This window comes from Rhipicephalus microplus, unplaced genomic scaffold, assembly GCF_043290135.1.
Source record: "Rhipicephalus microplus isolate Deutch F79 unplaced genomic scaffold, USDA_Rmic scaffold_621, whole genome shotgun sequence".
NCBI classification, from domain to species: domain Eukaryota; kingdom Metazoa; phylum Arthropoda; class Arachnida; order Ixodida; family Ixodidae; genus Rhipicephalus; species Rhipicephalus microplus.
The window spans coordinates 5,120-10,238 of NW_027465179.1; positions in this window are offsets into that span (position 1 = coordinate 5,120).

Consider the following 5,119-nt stretch of genomic DNA (forward strand, 5'->3'; position numbering starts at 1 on the left):
GTCGCCTTAACGCGATTTCTTTCCCGGCATCAAGCGTATACCTCAGGCAAGATTGCCAAAACGACCCAATCAGCGGCGGAAAGAGGAAGAAGAAGCCGCACCGATCGGCTGCGTTCCAAAATGCTTCCAAAAAAGACGGCGCGCGATTGTTAAGGCGAAGAGAGCAAGCCTCACGCAAACTCACCAACGCAAGCTCACGCTGGTGGTGTCCGCCGACTATGAAGAAGCTGCCCGGGCTCAGGATCGGGCAGCAGTATCCTTATTGTTCTTTGAGAGTTCGTTATTTTCCGGTAACTGTATTGGTCTTTCTCAGCTGAAGCGAGTCATTCGATCTTGATGTCATTTTTTTTCCCCCGGCCAAGGGCACTCCCCTTGGTTAGCTTCCACTCCCGCCAAGGATTGGCCGATAGACTACAAGTAAAAAATATTTGTAAAAATAAAAGTAATATTCGAGATTTGTCCAACTGAAGTACTTAATCTGGTGAATTGTTCTTTGACAAAAGCTTGGATACCTGCGGAATGGAAGCTGTCTAAAGTGATTACACTTCTTAAAAAAGCAGGAAAAGGGATTCGCCTTGGACAATGTAAGGCCGATATCACTCACGTCAAATCTGACTAAGCTAATTAAAAGAGTTTTGAATGCCCGGGTAATAAAATATATTAATAATAACGCACTATTAAACCCCAGTCAAATTGGTTTCAGATCCGGTTGCTCAATATGGTGTGCGCATGTTGACTTAAAGAGCCGAATACAACTGGCTCGGCGTCGGCGCCAATACTGTGCTTTAGTTACTCTAGATTTGGCTAAAGTGGGCGATAGGGTTGAGCATTCAATTTTATTAAAACAGATGGAATATCACCACTTTCCCAACTACATCACTGCGCGGGTGTCGGAGTTTTTAAGTCGGAGAGAATATTACTGCTTTAAAGATGCGTACTCGTCGAATAGATATAAGCAGACACGTGGCGTACCACAGGGGGCTGTCCTGTTGCCAGTTTTATTAAACATTTTCTTAAGCTCTATTTCATCAACTAAGGATATTCAGTTATATGTGTACGTGGGCGATATTGCTTTCTTTGCAAGTAATACCGACCTTCACTCATTATACCAGAGTCTACAAAATTATCTCAATATGATAGAAAGATGGCTTAAAAATATTCATATGACCCTGAATGTAAAAAAAGTGTGCTTCTTGCATTCTCTTTTCTGCAGCCTATCAACATCTCGTTAATCTATAGTAATGAGCTCATTCCGCTGGCGAATTCTCTTAAATATTTGGGCATCATATATAACGACACATTAAATTGGAGAAGTCCCATTGATGATGTGTACTCCAGGGCAACACGGGCCATGGGGTGGCTACGGAAGCTCGCAAACCGTAAAGCGGGTTTAAGAAGAGATGTGCTAATAATGATATATAAACTTTATGTGCGGCCCATCATGGAATTCGGATGTGTACTATTTTCTGGCAGCGCAGCCTATAAAATGAGACCCCTAATACTACTGGAAAGAGAAGCGTTGCGTTTGTGTCTGGGTTTACCAAAGTTTGTTGCAAATAACATGTTGTATATGGAAGCTCGCCTACCTTCTCTGCTAAATAGGTTTAAAATTCTTACTGTGCAAGCATTCTTAAAGATATACAGTTCATACCAAAGACTCTAACTTTACGCTTTCATTCAAGAACCGGCTTTATTTTTCGAAACCCATTGGTCGCGACTACACATCCCGCAAATAGTATTTGCACAAGCGCTACTAAAGCAACTGAATGTAAAAATTAGTCATACTGGTCCAATACACAACCTAAAGTCAATGCTTAGCATACAATTCGATTATATATTTCCTCATATGCGAAACAATTGGCATATAGGTATTTAAATGACCAGTTAGCAGATTATCTAGCTCACCTAGAGATAAGCAATATCATTGCGACTGATGCATCTGTGTCAAAAGAAAAGGCTGGGGTTGGCATTTTCTCTCCTTCTTTGGAGTGGTCCTTTTCGATTCGACTCCCAGATTATACCCCTGTATTCATTGCAGAATTATTGGCCATTGTTCTTGCCCTACGCAAATTGCCCTCAAGCGAATCATTAGCAGTTATCATTACATATTCGTTATCAGTTTGTAATGCACTTTCTGCGGCAGTAAATTCAGAGATGCTGAATACGTTTCGGCATTTAGTACCGAATAACGTCAAAAAACTGCATTTGCTATGGGTACCAGGCCACCGCGGATTATATTTGAACGAAATGGCGGACTCTTTAGCAGCAGTATCCCTGGGTGGGCCCACCATCCCAGTTTTGCCAGATACGGCTTACGTGACAGCGCTAAGGTACCGAAATGCTTGCCTGCAATGGGGAAAAGGTAATTTGGATAAATTCAAATATTTCGAGCATTTGAGCTATTGCTGGAATAAACAGTGGTGTGTATCTCGCCAGTTACAGGTCACTTATACCAGATCGCGCTGTGCAGTTCCACAACTAAATTATTACCTTAACAAAGCTCGGCTCAAGGCGTCACCGCTATGCGTTTGGTGCAACGAAATTGAAACAATTGAACATTTCTTTTTATTCTGTCATCGTTATTCTTTTTAGAGAAAAAGATTTCTAGTAGCCCCATCACAAAAGCTAGGAATACAAGTAAATCTAACAGTAATTTTATCACTTGGCGGAACTCTATTTGGTTACTTCCACAGGGATGTATGCTCCACTGTGTTTGATTACATCAACGCAACTAAAAGATTACCATGCTAGTGAACCCCTACCTTTTCAGATCTTTAGTTTATAATTCGTAGCTATGTCGATCAAAAACAAGAGATGGTTTGACCGCTTGCTCAGCAAACATTTTTGTTTTTTGGTAGTATTATTTTTAAACTACTTTTTCAGATTGGCTTCATTTTGATATTAGTCTCATTTAAGTATCCTGCCGCCCGGTTCTTGGCCCATCCCCCTCTGTGGGTAAGCGCCATCCATCAGAGGCCATCAGCATCAGCATCAGCATCATGCTCTCTGCTGGTAACAGTGTATCGGCCAACGGCCGAGGATCATCGACTCCGTTTCATGATGAAGACTCAAGCTATAAAGTCGTCCCGCCACGTCTTCCAACTGGTAACGACGTTCTGAATTCCGTTTTTCTTCATGCCGACTTGAGTGGCAGGCCGTACCGTGCCCCAGACTTCCGTGACGCGCTGCTTAAAGTGGTGAGCACAGCGGACATTATAGGAGTTGGCCTGTATCAAATGAGCCATGTATGGATGGTTACGTGTGCAAGCAGCATGACGAAACAGAAACTCGTCACTTGTGGTAAGCTCCGTGTAAAAGGGCTGAAGTGCATGGTACTAGATCCGGAGACCAAGAATATTAGGCTGAAACTTCTTTGGCTTCCGCCTCATCTTGAATCGCGACGTGTTGAAGAGGCGTTCCAAGCTTACGGCGTTGTGAAGTCCGTTTAAAGGGAGGCATGGAGATGTGCAGGAATGGAACAATGGATGACAACAAATAGAGGCGTTGCCTTGGAGCTCAAGGACACCATCACTGTAAGCTCAATACCGCACCTTATGTCAATGTATGGCCACCAATGCCTCGTACGTATTCCCGGTAGGCCTCCACTGTGTCTTCGGTGCAAGCGAGTGGGGCATGTACGACGACAGTGCAAAACACCGAGGTGCTTGCAGTGCAAGCGTTTTGGTCACTCGTCGTATGCCTGCGTGTCGACTTATGCCAACAAACTCCGTTCTGGCCAAGGCACAGAAGAGCAACATCTGGATCATCTTATAGATGTCACTGAGGTAGTTGATGCGACAGGAGAAGCAGCGGGAGGAGCAGAAGGTGCCTTAAAGGAAGCTGAACACTTGTCCATGGATACGCTTGGCACGCGAAATAACACCGCTAACGACGCCAGTGAAAGCATAAATGAATTCAATGCTGCAGACGAACACCACTTGGAAGGCCTTAAAGACAAGCCTCCTGACAATGAGGAACAAGCAGGAATGGATAGCAGTCAGACAAGGAAGCGTCAGGCACCGGTCACCGATGAAGCAACAACGAGTGCGCCAGACACGACAGAGCAAGTGTCTTCGTGTGGTCCACGTGTCACCTTCTTTGGGGACCGAGAGACGCGCCGTCTATGCCAGCGTCCTGAGGAAAGTGCTCCTAAAAAGTGCAAAGGAGGTAAAGCCACAGGTTGCCCTGTGGCTAAAGGTGACCTACAAAAGTTCTAAGATATCAAAATGGCTACCGCGCTAACGTTTCCCATGTGTGTAGCGACACTCAACGTACGTGGCTTGAGGAATGTAAGGCGTCAGTGGCAGTTGCGCCACGTGCTTGAGCAGTACAACATTGATGTACTTGCAATGCAAGAGACTAAGATTTCCGCTGCTCGTGACGCCGATCTTGCACTGGAAGTTTTCCGTGATTACAATTTATACATCAGCCCAGCACGTGGTGCATCCGCTGGATGCTTTTTATTAGTTAGAAAGCACTTGAATCATATTTTGACGTCACTACATGCTGATGGGGAAGGACGCCTCATTTGTTGCGACTTATCTTTTCATTCCCATATTTGGAGGTTTATCTGTGTCTATGCTCCCTCCAAAGTGAATGAAAGGAATTCTTTTTTCCTTTCTTTAACTTCGCTACTAAACACTGACAGAACTTTGGTAATTTTTGGAGACTTTAATTGTGTTTGTGACGCTAGAGATGATTCATATATAACCAATCGTTATGATGCAAGTGCAGCCTTACTGCAGAAACTATTGAATGACCACAATTTAATAGATGTGGGAGCGCATGCACCTTCCTCGGTGAGGTTCACGCACTTTCAAGGCATCTCTCATGCTCGGCTTGACCATGTATATGTATCTCTAAGCTTATGGTCTCACATTCATAATTATGCTGTAAAGCCCATATTTTTTACAGACCATTGCTTGGTCACTGTTTCTTGGGGTCCTGAAAATTTTCGTAAAACCCCTCTAAATTGGGACCTATGGAAGCTTAACGTACAGTTGTGTAAAGATTGTTTTGTTAAAACAGTAAAAGAATCGGTACAAGAGGTAACACAGTGTCGACAGCTGCCAATTTTCGCTCAATGGGAAAGGTTCAAAGAAAGAGTCAAGTATCAGGC